The sequence below is a fragment of the Triticum dicoccoides genome, chromosome 4B (assembly GCF_002162155.2).
Source record: "Triticum dicoccoides isolate Atlit2015 ecotype Zavitan chromosome 4B, WEW_v2.0, whole genome shotgun sequence".
In the NCBI taxonomy this organism is placed as follows: domain Eukaryota; kingdom Viridiplantae; phylum Streptophyta; class Magnoliopsida; order Poales; family Poaceae; genus Triticum; species Triticum dicoccoides.
The window spans coordinates 370,388,430-370,405,255 of NC_041387.1; the positions used below are offsets into that span (position 1 = coordinate 370,388,430).

The 16,826-nt window shown below is 51.9% G+C and overlaps 1 pseudogene; it reads right to left on the reverse strand.

Moving 5' to 3' along the window:
- Positions 1 to 13,901, reverse strand: part of LOC119292679 — a 35,446-nt pseudogene extending 21,545 nt beyond the window's left edge.
- Between the last annotated feature and the right edge of the window lie 2,925 nt (positions 13,902 to 16,826).

Consider the following 16,826-nt stretch of genomic DNA (forward strand, 5'->3'; position numbering starts at 1 on the left):
GATATGTTTCGTGAGCTTACTAAAAATGACGGCCCTCGAAAGTATGTCACTTTTGGTGATAACTCAAAGCGTAAGGTGGTTGGCCTCGGTAAGGTGGCCATCTCACATGACAGATCCATACAAAATGTTATGCTCGTTGAATCTCTTGGCTATAATCTACTTTCTATATCTAGACTAGCTGACTTTGGTTTCAATGTCCTATTTACTGAAGTAGATTGCCAAGTGTTTCAAAGAGATAATCATAAAATAGTCTTTACCAGCATAAATAGAGGTGATATATACATTGTTGATTTCACTAAAAAGGCTCAACCTAGAACTTGCTTAATTGCTAAATCCTCTAAAGGCTGGTTGTGGCATAGACGGTTAGGACATGTGGGCATGCAAAACCTTGACAAGCTTATTAAAGGTGATCATATCCTTAGAGTTAAAGAAGTCATATTTGACAAGGATAATGTCAGATATCGGGTTTCGACAAAACCCTTAAGGTTCGAACTCTAGGGTGCGCGTGAAGATCTACTTCCTACCGATCCACGTCCCAAGGCCTCACCATGAATCTAAGCTACGCGATGAACAACACGAGAGACACAAGGTTTATACTAGTTCGGGCCACCGTTGTGGTGTAATACCCTACTCTAGTGTGTGGTGGTGGATTGCCTCTGGGGCTGATGATGAACAGTACAGAGGAAGAACAGCCTCGCGAGGGATGTTCTTAGGCTGGTGTGGTGTTCTACTTGGGTGGATTCGATCAGTCTCTAGATGAGATGCCCTCCTACTGTGGTGGCTAGCTCTATATATAGGGGCCCTGGTCCTCTTCCCAAATATTGAGCGGGAAGGGAGCCAACAACGGCCATTTTGAAGGGGAACAACTAGTACAAGCTATCCTGACTAAAGTTGGTCTTCGACTGGCAAAGGCACCGGCGATGACGCCGTCTTGGGCTCCACGGTGACCTCCGTCCTGCCACTCTGCTGGTCTTGGTCTTGTTGCACCAATATGGTAATCTTTGCTTGATGCCTCGGTACTCCGCGCCTGCGCTTGCACCCTTTGCACCAAAGAGGAAACAAGGACACTGCACAGGCTGGCGCACGCCTGGTCTCGATCGTCATGGCTTGCATCACGAGCACCTCGTGAGGTACTCCTGCCTTGATCTCTCCGCCTCCTCGCGAGCCTGCTTGGTGAGGCCACTCCTGAGGAAGCCTTGCGTCGTCCGCCCCGCGAGGCTTGGCCCCTCGCGAGGGTCTTGAGCTTGGGTCAATGTAGACGGGCCATGCTGGGCCACCCTTTGAGCCACGCTGCAGGCCGCAGGCAGGCAAGTCTGGGGACCCCCGTTACCAAAACGCCGACAGTAGCCCCCGGGCCCAAGGCGCGGTCGGACTTGGCTTAGTAGCGAAGCGAAAGGGCAAGTACGGAGCGCCGCGGGCCCCAACAGCCTGTGGCCTTGGTCTCCGCGTGGCGGTTGATTGGATGTGGGCATCTCCGCTTCCCCATGATGCCTCAGCAACTGCCCGATTTGACGAGTCCCTGCTACATGCAAAAAGAGTCATGATTACCTGGGATCATGGTGGCTGACGGTTGGCCTTCTCTGGACTATAAGTATGGAGAGGCGCAAGCCCCCACAGTCCATCTCTTCTTGCTCCGCTCGCTTCTTCTTCCTCGCTCCTCCTCCATCTTGCCACCAATGGCACCGATTCGCGGTTCTCAGCCGAGGAGAAAGGAAAGGCCCCCCGGGAGGGGCCCGACCCGCACCTGCCAAAGAAGCGGCCGGTCCCCGGCCGCCGTGACGAGGTTGCTCGGCCGGGGACGTCGAGGCCTTGGTACGAGCGGCCACCTCCTGGGTTTCCGCTACCTCTGTATGCCCGGGCTGAGGGCCCTGGAGAAGAAGACGCCGAGCGGCACTGCCCGCGCCGTCGGCGACGCCGACGAGTCATGGCGGTGCGCGCTGTGGCTCCTGGAGTCCACGCCATGGACTCCTCTCGCGAGCTCGTACTCCATGTTGTGATGCCTCCAAGCTCCTGGATCCGCTTTCCTCCTTTCTTCGCCTTCGAGATGCCGCCGCGGGGGCCTCTCAAGCTCTGGCTGCAACACACCGACTGCGGTACCCCGGCGACCGGAGCGGAGGTTGAAGTCGTCGCTTCGGGCAAGGTCTACATGACCCGGGGCTGGGGCGAGATCGCCCGAGTCTGCCGAACAGGAGGTGCCCTCATGATTCATTTCGAATACGATGGCGCCTCCTTGATGCTCTTCAAGGTTTTCGATGCGGAAGGCCGCCGGCTGGAGTGCTGCCCTAAAGGAGGCAGCCAGGACTTCGATGTGGCGAGGGCTAGGCCCGCCACCGGCTTCCCCAGCAGCTCCTTCGGCAGCAGTGGTGATTCTTGGGAGTCTAGCGACTCTCCCGAGCTCTTCGCGACTCCGGAGACGAGTGACGACAGCTACGTGCCCCCGAGCTCGCGTTGTGCTCAGAGCAAGGCAGCCGCATCAGGCCACCGGCGTGGCTGACTGGATGGGGTTGGCGCCGGCCCCGTGGCCCACTATTGATGATGGCGTCGGCCATGAGGGCGTGTGTAGTTAGGGCTCCTTAGGATTCACACCTTTTGTTCCCTGCGAGGAATTGAGAAAGTACCCCGTGGGGGCATGTAAGGTGTCTGCAATGTCTTTTGTCGATATTATCCTTATTATGAAGTGGTGCAAATGCTTGTCCTGTTTCAGCTCGGTTCCCCCTTTCTAACCTCGCGACGACTTGGTGCTCTATGCTGACAGGTCCCGGTCCCCAGGCAGGCTTCAGCCATCGCTGGTGTGCCAGGTCGCGATGCCGTGGTCAAGGCCAGGAGGTGAGCAGCCCGAGGTCCAGTAAGAGCCCCTGAGGTGCGATGCTCAGGAGGTCCCCTTTAGCGCTCAAGCAGCCGCCAAAAGGTGAGAAAGGAAGGCAACGTCACCGTCACAGGGCCGCATTAGATCTGGGATTTGGTGTCGCGTCGATTAGTTATTCCAGGTGCGAGACTTATCTCGAAATCATGGAGCCGTTCCTCCATGAGGTGCCAGACTTGCGTGTCGGCAGTTGGATTGTAGCTGGGTTTGGACCTCACGAGCTTCCCTTCTCTTCCCCAAACTTTCCTTTGTGCTCTACGTCCTCAGGTCCCGGCCCTCGAGCGAGCTCAGCCGCCGCTGGTATGCCAGGTCGCGATGCCGTAGACAAGGCCAGGGGGTGAGGGATGGAGAGCCAGTAAGAGCTCCTGGGTCGTGATGCTGAGGTGCCCCCTTTTAACGCGCAAGCGGATTGTGCGGGCAAGAGAGAGAGAGAGAGAGAGAGAGAGAGAGAGAGAGAGAGAGAGAGAGAGAGAGAGAGAGAGAGAGAGAGCGACGCCTCCCGCTTTAGGCCCCGGGAAGTCCCTGTAAACCAACACGAGGAAAGCATGGGTTGCCATTATGATTACCGGCCAACCATTGGTTGCTCCGAGAGAGTGGTGAGGGCACTGAGGGCCTGGTGAGGTGGCGCTTGCGGGGCTGCCGCGGACCAGAGCTCGACCACTCAGATTTGTCGACGTTGCAGGGACGTACCCATGCACAAGCGCCATGCCAATGCGAGCGGCTCCAAAGGTAGGTGTCAATCGAGCAGGCGATTATCACAACAGGTTAAGCATGAAGGCAAATTGTCTTAGATAACTGCAGGAAGGATACATGCCACTGGGTCAGGCCCGAGTGGCTTGGGGATGATGCAGCCCGAGGGGCGCCCCCAGCAAGGTAAACTAAAGACATGAGCAAAAGGGATACATGCCGCAGGGACAGACCCACGCGACCTGGGAATAATGCAGCCCTAAGGGCGCTCCCAGCTGAAATGAAACTCAAAAGATGTCACCTGATGCCATTGTAGAGCAGGTGTTGAAGTAGCCGATGATGCACGTGAAGAGGCCGATCCTCACGAGCCACCAGATCCCTGAGCCTCGGGAGGCTCTGGGGGTCCAGGCGGCTCCTCGAGGACCATCTCCATGTCTGCCAGGACCACACGGTGCCTGGCCTCCTGAGCTGCCAGAATGCTCTGCATAAGACGCTTGTGAGCAGCAGCCGCGTTTGGCAGGCCGAAAGGCATGCGAACGTAGCTGTGCGGCGGACCCTCGCAGCGTCCCATGCGCGAAGGCCAGAGGCGCTCCTGAGACGCGACTCGGCTGAGCCCTGGGTAGTCAATGCAGACAGGCAGCCCGCCATCCTCGCCTAGATGGGGAGCTACGCCAGGTAGGCGGCGATCGCCGCGTATGACTCTCGATTCTTGAAGCTCCTGAGTGGCCTTGGTGATGAAGTCCTGAGGGTTGGGCCTTCCTTGCCCCATGCCTTCCTGAGGGAAACGTGCTGCAAAGCACGCCTCCAAGTGGTGCCCGAAAGCCTCCCTCGTGATCTTGGCAAAGTCTGAGGCCCTCCAGGAGAGAGCCCCTGAGCCTTGCCCGAGGAGGGCGCCGGGCGCGCCTTCCTATGCGACGGAGGGAGGCGCCCCTTGCACGGGCGCAGATCCTGACGCAGCGCCTCCGGAGATGCCTACCTCCTGAGGCCTTGGGCTGGGCGATGTCTTCTTCTTCTTAGGGACTGCCTCGGGAGGGTTCTCACTCTTGCTGTCTGGGTCCTCAGCTTGGAAGGCACGCTCGAGAGAGCACACCACATCCTTCTCTTCGCAGGGGACTGTGATGATTCCGCCGCTTCCCGGCATCTTGAGGACGTTGTAACCATGGTGAGTCACCGCCATGAACTTGGCCAGGGCTGGATACCCGAGGATGGCATTGTATGGCAGGCGAATGTGGGTAACGTCGAAGTCGATGAGCTCGGTACGGTAGTTCTTGCGCTGCCCGAAGGTGACAGGGAGGCGAACCTGCCCTATCAGAGTGGTGAAGCCGTCAGTGACTCCTGAGAAAGGCTTGGTTGGCTGAAGTTGACCATAAGGCACTTGGAGGTTGTTGAACGTCTCGACGGACAGAACGTTGAGTCCCGCACCGCCATCGATGAGGGTCTTGGTGACTTGCACATTGCTGATGACTGGGGAACAAAGCATTGGGAGGACGCCAACTGTAGCCGCACATTTGAGCTGATCCGCTGAGCTGAACGTGATGGCGCACATGGACCACCTGAGAGGGCGCGTGGCCTCGAGCTTGGGAAGGACTGCATTCACCTCGCGAGCAAACTGCTTGAAAATGCGCTGAGAGGCTGGGGCCTGGGCACCGCCCAGGATGCAAGCGATAGCACGCGGCTCCTGAAAGCCCCCGGCCCCTCGTCCTGGTGATGGTCGTCATTCCTTCTTGGCGGTGGTGGCAGAGGAGGAAGGCATGCGTTGCCCTGAGGGTGGTCCTCACGAGTCTGATTCCTCCAAGCCCCCTCGCGAGGCTGGTCCTGCCAGCGATCCCACGAGGTCAGTCACGCCACTCCTGGTGAGGGCCTCGGTCGTCCCATCGTCCTCCACCTCTTCCTCCTCCTCAGCCATAGCCCTGGTCGTTGCGCTCGGGGAGTCGACCGATGCGTCCTTCTCGAACAGCCCCGAGCTCCTGGCATTCGTTGGTGTTGTGGGTGTAGAGGTTGTGGTAGGCGCAGAATCGGTTGCCCTTGGACGACTCCGGCTGGTCCCTGCCGCGCTTTGTGTCTGGTTCTGCTACGAGCACAACTGCTCCTTTGTGCTTCACATCCTTGGCCTTGGCTTTCTTCTCTTTTGGGTCAACAGCTAGAATCTCGAGAAGGGAGTGGTGCCCCTCCTTGGCCCTTGCGCACTTGGTCGCCAGGTTGAACAGCTCCAGGGATGTGCACAGATCCTCATGGATAGCCAGCTCCTCCTTCATCTTGACGTCGCGGACGTTGTGAGAGAACGCCGAGATGATGGCCTCCTTGGTTACCTTGGGAATCTTGAGGCGAGCCCTGTTGAAGCGCTGGATGTACTTCTGCAAGGTCTCTCCAGGTTGCGGCTTGATGCGGCGCAGGTCACTCACGACTGGGGACGGTCGCGAGTGCCCTGGAAGTTGGCGATGAAGCGGGTGTGCATCTCGTCCCAGGAGGAGATCGAGCTGGGAGGCAGGTTTAGGAGCCAGGTGCGGGCACCATCCTTGAGCGCCATGGGAAACCAGTTCGCCATGACCTTTTAGTCTCCGTTGGCTGCCTTGATGCCCAGCTCATAGAGCTGCAGGAACTCCACGGCGTCGGCAGTGCCATCGTAGCAAGGAGGCAGATCCGACTTAAACTTGCCTGGCCAGGCGACACTGCATAGCTCGGTGGTGAAGGCGCGGTAGCCTGCGGTGGCCACTGGAGCCCTTTGCATACGCGGGGCTTGCTCTTGGAGATTCCCGCGCGCCGCTGCCAGGGGCAGCGCGGGGTCTTGACGTGTTGGCGCAGGGATGCGGTCTTGACGTGCCGGAGCAGGGAGCACACGAGCGCCTTCTTGAGCTGAGGGATCTCTTGGCAGCTCCTTTCTTGTCGCGCGGGTGCTAGATGCTACGGGTCTCGTCCAGGGGCCGCGCGCCTTGGAGCCATCGCACCTTCTTGGGGAGGAGGTGGCGGAGGCACCTTGTGAGCTCTATCACCCACGCAGGACGGAGGGCGAGGCAACGAGAGGGACGGCGCAGGAGAGCCCCCTGCGGCGCTGACGATCTCGGTGATGCAAGCGAGCCACTCCTCGTAGAGGTCATCGATGGAGCAGTAGTGCAGGAGCTCACGTGCCAGGAGCAACGCGGCCTGCGCGTCCGTGGGAGCGCGATGGGCGTGAGACGACGAACCAGCTGGAGTTAGCAATGGAGTGGCGGTCGGGCCTTCCCGCCGCACTGAGGGATGCAGCGATGATGCTTGCTGCTCGTTCCCCGCCGGGCCGGTGGCGGCAGGCGACGGAGAACGATGGGGAGGCCCACCGACGGGAGCTATCTGGGCGACGCGGGCGGCGAGAGCAGCCCGACGCTCGGCACGAGCTCGACGAGAGTCTGCCATGGATGCGACGATCGATGGAACGCGGGACAACGAAGAAAGATTCCGGCGCACCCCTACCTGGTGCGCCAAATGTCGAATATCGGGTTCCGGCAAAACCCTTAAGGTTCGAACTCTGGGGTGCGCGTGAGGATCTACTTCCTACTGATCCACGTCCCAACGCCTCGCCGTGAATCTAAGCTACACGATGAACAACACGAGGGACACAAGGTTTATACTAGTTCGGGCCACCGTTGTGGTGTAATACCCTACTCTAGTGTGTGGTGGTGGATTGCCTCTGGGGCTGTTGATGAACAGTACAGAGGAAGAACAGCCTCGCGAGGGGTGTTCTTGGGCTGGTGCGGTGTTCTACTTGGGTGGATTCAATCAGTCTCTAGATGAGATGCCCTCCTACTGTGGTGGCTAGCTCTATATATAGGGGCCTTGGTCCTCTTCCCAAATATTGAGCGGGAAGGGAGCCAAGAACGACCATTTTGAAGGGGAACAACTAGTACAAGCTATCCTGACTAAAGTTAGTCTTCGACTGCCAAAGGCACTGGCGATGACGCCGTCTTGGGCTCCACGTGACCTCCGTCCTGCCGCTCTGCTGGTCTTGGTCTTGTTGCACCGATATGGTAACCTTTGATTGATGCCTCGGTACTCTGCTCCTGCGCTTGCCCCGTTTGCACCAAAGAGGAAACGAGGACACTGCGCAAGTTGGCGTCTGCCTGGTCTCGATCATCATGGCTTGCGTCACGAGTACCTCATGAGGTACTCCTGCCTTGATCTCTCCGCCTCCTCGCGAGCCTGCTTGGTGAGGCCGCTCCTGAGGAAGCCTTGCATCGTCCGCCCCGCGAGGCTTGGCCCCTCGTGAGGGTCTTGAGCTTGGGTCGATGTAGACGGGCCGTGCTGGGCCACCCTTTGAGCCACGCCGCAGGCCGCAAGCAGGCAAGTCTGGGGACCCCCGTTCCCAGAACGCCAACAGATAGACTTTGCAGTGCTTGCCAAGCAAGAAAACAGGTTCGCCACCCCGTGAAGAACATCATGACCATGAGGAGAACGCTCGAGCTACTTCACATGGATCTTTTTGGTCCCAATGCCTACAAGAGTCTGAGTGGTAACTCATTTGGACTAGTAATTGTTGATGATTTTTCAAGATTTACCTGGGTGTTCTTTCTTGATGATAAATCGTAGGTCCAAAAGATCTTCAACAACTTCACTAGGAAGGCCCAAAACCAATTTGAAGTGAAGATCAAGAAGGTTTGAAGCGACAACAGAATGGAGTTCAAGAACGCCAATGTGGAGTCCTTTCTTGACGAAGAAGGGATTTCACATGAGTTCTCAGCTATTTACACACCTCAACAAAATGGAGTTGTTGAGAGGAAGAACCAGACGCTCACCAAAATGGCAAGAACGATGCTTGATGAGTACAAGACACCGAAACACTTTTTGGCGAAAGCGGTTGAGATAGCTTGTCATGCAACGAATCGTCTATATCTTCACGAGCTACTCGGCAAGACGGCATACGAGCTTCTCACTGGTAACAAACCCCAAGTTGGATACTTTCGGGTATTCAGCTCAAAGTGCTACATTCTTGATAAGCATCATTGTTCGAAATTTGCTCCTAAATCTCATGAAGGTTTCCTACTCAGTTATGGCTCAAACTCTCACACTTACAGGGTCTACAACAATTTCACCCGAAAGGTTGAAGAGACGGTAGATGTGAAGTTTGATGAATCTAACGGCTCGCAAGTAGAGAAATTGCCAATTGATGCAGGTGACAAAGATCCTTCAGAAGCAATCCAAGACTTGTCTATTGGCAAGATTCGCCCAACAGAGGTGAAGGAGATTACCTCGTCCGTCCAAGTGGAAGCCTCAACTTCACGCCAAGGTGAACCACAAGTTGACTGGGAGGCATCCACGAGTGAGACACATCAAGATGATGAGAATGAGGATATACAACAAGATGAACCTCGACGACCTCCTTCTCCACCTCCACGGGAGAATAACAATGCCAACAACAATGAAGAAAGACAATAGGAAGAACAAGACAATGAAGAGGATGTTCCACCCCGACCCAAACAAAAGCTCTCATGAGCTCGAGCAAGAGTCTCAAGAGATCATCCTGTCGAATAAATCTTTGATGACATTCAAACCGGGAGAATTACTCGCTCTAAAACTCATTTGGCTAATTTTTGTGAACATTACTCATTCATTTCTAGCATTGAACCTATGAAGGCTGAACAAGCATTAGATGATCCGGATTGGATAAATGTCATGCACGAAGAGCTACACAACTTTCAGAGGAACCAAGTGTGGACGTTGGTTGAAAAGCCCGATGAGAAGCACAATGTCATTGGAACCAAATGGGTGTTTCGGAACAAGCAAGATGAAGATGGACAAGTTGTACACAACAAGGCTCGTCTCGTTGCTCAAGGCTACACTCAAGTTGAAGGTATGAACTATGGTGATACATATGCCCCCATTGCTAGACTTGAGTCCATTCGCATCTTACTTGCTTATGCTAATCATCATGACATTACCTTATATCAAATGGACATCAAAGTGCTTTCTTAATGGTGAGATTGAGGAGGAAGTTTATGTTAAACAACCTCCCGACTTTGTTAATCCTAAGAAACCCGACCATGTATACAAACTCCACAAAGCTCTTTATGGTCTTAAACAAGCTCCTAGAGCTTGGTATAAATGCTTGACCAAGTTTCTTCTTGAAAAAGGGTTTGAAATTGGTAAAATTTATTCTACACTCTTTACTAAAAGGGTTAATGGAGAATTATTTGTGTGCCAAATTTATGTTGATGATATCATATTTGGATGGACTAACCCTCATTTTAGTGAAAAGTTTGGAAAGCTAATGTCGGAGAAGTTTGAGATGTCTGTGATGAGTGAACTCAAGTTCTTTCTTGGTTTGCAAATCAAGCAAACTAAGGAGGGAACCTTTATCTCTCAAACAAAGTATACCAAGGACTTATTCAAGAAGTTCAACATGCAAGAATGCAAAGGTATGAATACCCCCATGCCTACTAGTGGACATCTTGACTTGACAAAGGATGGCGAACCAGTTGACCAAAAGGTTTACCGCTCTATGATTGGTTCATTGTTATATCTATGTGCCTCCCGTCCCAATATCATGCTAAGTGTGTGCATGTGTGCACGATATCAAGCGCCCCCCAAAGAATGTCATCTTAAGGCTGTGAAAAGGATAGTGAGATACTTAATTCATACACCAAATTTTGGCATTTGGTATCTTAAGAGGTCTTCTTTTAATCTTGTTGGCTACTCTGATTCGGACTACAGCGGTGACAAGGTTGATAGAAAGTCCACTTCGGGCACTTGTCAATTTCTTGGTAGATCTCTTGTATCTTGGTCCTCCAAGAAACAAAACTCGGTATCCTTATCCACCGCCGAAGCAGAATATATTGCCGCCAGTTCATGTTGTGCTCAATTACTTTGGATATATGTGAAACATGTTCAATTGCTTTGTGACAATGAGAGTGCTATTAATATTGCTCATAATCCCGTGCAACATTCTCGAACTAAGTACATTGAAGTCCGTCATCGTTTCATTCGAGATAATGTTGCTAAGGGAAATATCAAACTTAAGCATGTTCATACCGATAAGCAATTGGTGGATATATTCACCAAACCACTTGATGAGAAAGTGTTTTGCCGCTTGAGAGGTGAATTGAACATCATCGATGCCTCAAACTTGGAGTAGAAACTCCATGTGGATGCATGCAAGGCATGAGCCTTACTATGACTAAGCCTTGATATTTCTCTTATGATGATGATCATATGTCTTGGATATACTTGTACACTTCCATGCTATCTAACCCTTGTAGGAACTTGCATAAGCCCAACTCTATGAGATTGCAACTCAATCATATTCTAAGCAATCTCTACATCTCCAAGTCTCTACAATATGGTGGTTGAAGACAAGGAAGCACAAATCCTTCCAATATATCCTTTGACAATTTCTTTATGTCAAATTTCATGTTTGTCATTTTGGATACACAAGTGCTCTTCCTTGCAAGACTAACACATGTAGGTAGATGAACTACAACTACAAGTGGTGCTACCAACTCTTGATGAACCACATCAACTTGAGCACCCTACACAAGTTCAACTACATGGTTAAGACCAACACCACCACCCAAGGTATGTCATTCCATCTTAGAGAAGCTTTACCCCAAGACATGGGTCAAAGCAACTCAACAAGATGAGAATACATCAAAATGCTTAAACGAAAAACGGCAACCCAATTTTGAGCTTAAATGATGAGTATGACCTATGATCAAGTGTCCTCACTTGACTCCTAAGTCAATATACTCTAACATAGGTGACTTTGTCGCCGACCAATTCTAGATGAAGTTCTCTGTTGTTTCTCTGTGCTCTTGCATTTGTCTCTTGCATGCTTGTTCCCCTTTCAAAGAAAACTTCATCTAGATTTCTTTTCTTTTCTTTTCTCTGTTATTTTCTGCATTTCCCTGCATCCAATTCATCGCAAGTCCTTCAGTTAATTCCATGCATATCCTTGTGAGATCTTATTCGCAAGTCCTGTCTTCTCCCATTATACAATGTCAGATTCAGGGGGGGGGGAAGAAACCTATGGGAAGGAAATCTTTGGAATTCAATGCATATCTTTATTCTTGGGGACATGTCTATCATCAACTAGAGTACCTAGTACTCACTCTCTACATGTCATCCCAGTCTTGGTATTCTTGTGATCTCTTGTTCTTGCTCTATCTAGTAGATGTTCTTGTGATATCTAACCTTGTTTACTCAGGTTCATCTCTTCCAAAGCCAGTTCAAGACCACAAGGTAAGTATATTCATCACACTCATATGCATGAGGATCTCTTGCTGTGGTATACATTGTTTGCAAGAGAGACTCATAAACATGAAGGTATATTTCCAGTATCTACACCATTTGCTCTGATGCATATAGCCAAGACACATGTAACTCATTGCTTGCTCAATCATGATTATGCATTCTCATACTCTTATGATCTATCATCACATGATTGCATACATGTGGGGGAGCTAATGCATGTTGCATGTCCTTCCAAAGCTTTACTTGATATTTCCTTATATCCTTATCTAAAGCTTTGATGTATGTTGTCATCAATTACCAAAAAGGGGAGACTGAAAGCACAAGTGCTCCCTGGGTAATTTTGGTAATTAATGTCAACATATATCTTGTTGGACTAATACTTCTACCCAGTGTATTTCAGATAAGTTCAACATTGGAGTGGCATGGACATGGACAAGAAGATGTGGAACCTCTTCAAGATGCTAAGGACAAATATTGGCAAAAGCTCAAGACTCTGCATTTTCATTTTAGTGATCCAAGATCACATTGAGTCCATAGGAAAGCCAATACTATTAAAGGGGATGAGGTGTTGCTTAGTGGCTTGCTTGCTCAAAGTGCTTAGTGATATGCTCCAAAGCCCTCAACCACTTTCTCATATCCACATATGTCCTAAACCTAAAAGTCGAACTCGGCCCCACCGATTTGATATATCCGGCGCCACCGAGTTCATTTGACATAGCCATTGCCAAACCCTAATCAGTTCGGTCTCACCGATGGGATCTCAGTCTCACCGAGATGGGCTTGCAAACTTCCTGTTGCCTGTTGCAACAATTTCGGCCCCACCGAGTTTGTGCAATTGATCCCACCGAGTTTGCTTGACCAATCCTTTGTTTGCTCATTACCAAAATCGGTCTCACCGAGTTTGTGTAATTGGTCAAACCGAGTTGAGATTTTACCCTAACCCCACACAACGGTCCCATCAAGTTGACCTTGTCGGTCCCACCGAAAACTCTAACGTTCATATTTTGACCTAAATCGGTCTGATGGAGTTTTACCATTCGGTCTCAGCCAGTTTGGGAATTTGTGTGTAACGGCTAGATTTTGTGTGGAGGCTATTGAGGGAGTCCTTGAATAAGGGGTCCTCGGACGGCCGGACTATTAACATGGGCCGAACTATTGTGCTATGAAGATACAAGACAAAAGACTTTTTCCCATGTCCGGATGGGACTCTCCTTTGCATGGATGGCAAGCTTGGTGATTCGCATATGTAGATTCCTTTCTCTATAAACTGACTTTGTGTAACCCTAGTCCCCTCCGGTGTCTATATAAACCGGAGGGTTTAGTCCGTAGAGGCAATCACAATCACATAGGCTAGACTTCTCAGGTTTAGCCATTATGATCTCGTGGTAGATCAACTCTTGTAATACTCACATTCATCAAGATCAATCAAGCAGGAAGTAGGGTATTACCTCCATAGAGAGGGCCCAAACCTGGGTAAACATCGTGTCCCTCGCCTCATGTTACCATCAGCCTTAGACGCACAGTTCGGGACCCCCTACCCGAGACCCGCCGGTTTTGACACCGACATTGGTGCTTTCATTGATAGTTCCGCTGCGTCGTCAACAAAAGGTTTGATGGCTCCATCAATCATCTACAACGATGCAGTCCAGGGGGAGATTTTCCTCCCCGGACAGATCTTCATATTCGGTGGCTTTGCACTGCGGGCCAACTCGCTTGGCCATCTGGAGCAGATCAACAGCTACGCCCCTGTCCATTGGGTCAGATTTGGAACCTTGAATTACGTGGCCGATATCCGCGGAGACTTGATCTTCGACGGATTCGAGCCCATGATGGCTGCTCCCTGTCACCATGATGAACATGACCTAAATCTGTCATCGGACCGTGCTCAGGAGATAGCACCTATATCCACTCTGGCCCTAGATCCGAAGCAGATTGCGACATCCGAGGATGGGATGCTCAACCCCGCCACGGAAGCCACAGACTCAGCGGCGCTGGAGCTGCATACAGGTCCAACCTCGAGCGGGGCCTGTGTCATCGGAACCTCAGATTCATCTCCGGACATAAGTTCTGAACCGCGTGCATCCGTGCCCATCAAACCTGATGAGGCGCCGATCATCGAGTTCATCTCCGCGGACATCTTCCGGTACTCGCCTTTAGGCGATGTGCTAAACTCACTAAAAGCCCTCTCCCTGTTAGGAGACTCTCAGCCGAATTATATCCGACTTGAATTGGAAGCTGATGACAGAGAATTTCACTTCCCACCCACCACCCACTATATAGCCACTGTCGAGGACTTAACCGACATGCTTGACTACAACTTCGAAGACATCGACGGAATGGATAATGATGCCGGAGAGGAGCAGGCACAAAAACCACCACTTACAGGGCGCTGGACAACCACCTCCTTGTATGATGTATACATGGTGGATACACCCAAAGAGAACAACAGCGAAAATGAAAATCCTATCGAGGATAAGCCTCCTGAGATACAGCCAAAGTGTCAGCGTCAGCGGCGCCGCTCTAAGCCACGCCATGGTGAAAATAGCAATATTTTCACAGGAGAAAACAGTACTACGGATGATGCCAAAAACAATGAAGACCCCGTTGAGCCAACCTCCGAACAGGATGAACGGGAAGATGGACGAGTTAGCCCCGACGAACAGGCCATGAACGAAGACTCGGAGGACAGTAAATACCTTCTGCTCTCCGAGGACGAGGTGAGCCTCAGCGATGAAGACTTTATCGTGCCCGAGGAGCCCGTCGAACAGGAGCGCTTTAAGCACCGGCTAATAGCCACTGCAAGGAGCCTGAAAAAGAAGCAGTAGCAGCTTCAAGCTGATCAAGATCTGCTCAATGACAGATGGACTGATGTCCTGGCAGCCGAGGAATATGACCTCGAATGCCCAACCAAAAGCTACCCGAAGCGCAAATTGTTACCCCAATTTGATGACGAGGCGCTGGAGCCTGTCCTACCAGTGCATAATGCAGCCGACCGACCACCACGTGGTCGGGACAAAACGGTAGCTCGAGCCGAACACCAGCATGCACTACCTCACCATAAAAACAGAAATACAATAGCTTGGGGATACACACATGACCTGCGGCATGACCTGGAAAATAGAGCAGGCCAGACCAGATCGATCTATGGATCGCGGGGGCGTGCCCTAATGCGCGATGATGTCCATTCGACCGGACATGACAAACATAACCATGCCCGGACCGAAGACCACAGACGAACTCCATCCAAGCTACGTCATGACTTGGCCCGGCATAGAGGCACCGCACACCCCCTTTGCTTCACTCATGAAGTAATGGAACATGAATTCCCAAAAGGGTTTAAACCCGTGAACATCGAATCATATGATGGGACAACAGACCCCGCAGTGTGGATTGAGGATTTCCTTCTCCATATTCGTATGGCCCGCGGTGATGATCTTCATGCCATCAAATACCTCCCACTAAAACTCAAGGGACCAGCTCGGCACTGGTTGAACAGTCTGCCTGAAAACTCCATTGGCAGCCGGGAAGACTTGGAAGATGCCTTCCTCGACAACTTCCAAGGTACATATGTCCGACCTTCGGATGTTGATGACTTAAGTCACAGAGTTCAACATCACGGAGAGTCATCTAGGAAATTCTGGACTAGGTTCTTAACTAAAAAGAACCAGATCGTCAACTGTCCAGATGCCGAAGCCCTAGCGGCCTTTAAGCATAGCATCCGTGATGAATTGCTCACCCGACACCTCGGCCAAGAAAAACCGAAGTCCATGGCAGCCCTCATGACGCTTATGACCCACTTCTGCGTGGGCGAGGATAGTTGGCTAGCCCGTAGCAATAACAATGCAAGCGAACCTGGCACTTCTGAAGCCAGAAACAGCAACGACAAGCCCCGACGCAACAGAGACAAGCGTCGAAGCAACGGTGACAACACCGAAGACACGACGGTCAACGCCGGATTCAGTGGCTCTAAGTCTGGTCAGCAAAAGAAGCCATATAAAAGAAACAATCCGGGCCCATCCAGTTTGGACCGCATACTCGATCGTCCATGTCAAATCCACGGCACTCCTAATAAACCAGCCAATCATACCAACAACGAGTGTTGGGTTTTTAGACAGGCCGGCAAGTTAAATGTCGAGAACAAGGAGAAGGGGTCACAAAGCAAGGACGATGACGAGGAGCCCGGCCGCCGAACACAGGGGGACAGAAGAAGTCCCCCCCTCCCCCAAGTTAAAATGGTGAACATGATATATGCTACCCATATCCCCAACAGGGAGGGCAAGCGCACACTCAGGGACATCTACGCGATGGAGCCAGTCGCCCCAAAGTTCAACCCATGGTCGTCCTGCCCAATCACCTTTGATCTCAGGGACCATCCGACCAGTGTCCGTCATGGCGGTTCAGCCGCACTGGTCCTCAGCCCAATCATTGACGGATTCCACCTTACGCGAGTTCTCATGGATGGTGGTAGCAGCCTGAACCTGCTCTATCAGGACACAATGCGCAAAATGGTTATCGATCCCTCAAGGATCAAGCCCACCAAAACTACCTTCAAAGGTGTCATACCAGGTGTAGAGGCCTGCTATACGGGCTCAATCACACTGGAAGTGGTCTTCGGATCCCCGGACAATTTCCGAAGTGAAGAATTGATCTTCGATATTGTCCCCTTCCGCAATGGCTATCACGCACTGCTCGGACGAACCGCATTCGCTCGATTCAATGCGGTGCCGCACTATGCTTATCTCAAGCTCAAAATGCCCGGATCACGCGGTGTCATAACAGTCAATGGAAACATGGAACGCTCCCTCCGTACCGAGGAGCACACCGCGGCCCTTGCAGCAAAAGTACAGAGCGGCCTTTTCAGGCAGAACCTTAATTCAGCGGCCAAGCTCCCGGACACTGTCAAACGAGTCCAAACTACCCCGTAGCAGGACAGTCTCGCTCGTCAAGAGCTTGACTAGCAATCCAGCCTCCGTCCCAGTCCTGACCAAGCGGCAACATTCATACTACGCATACATAACCATGCTCGTAAAATACCATGGGCATAGACGGAGGCACAATGATA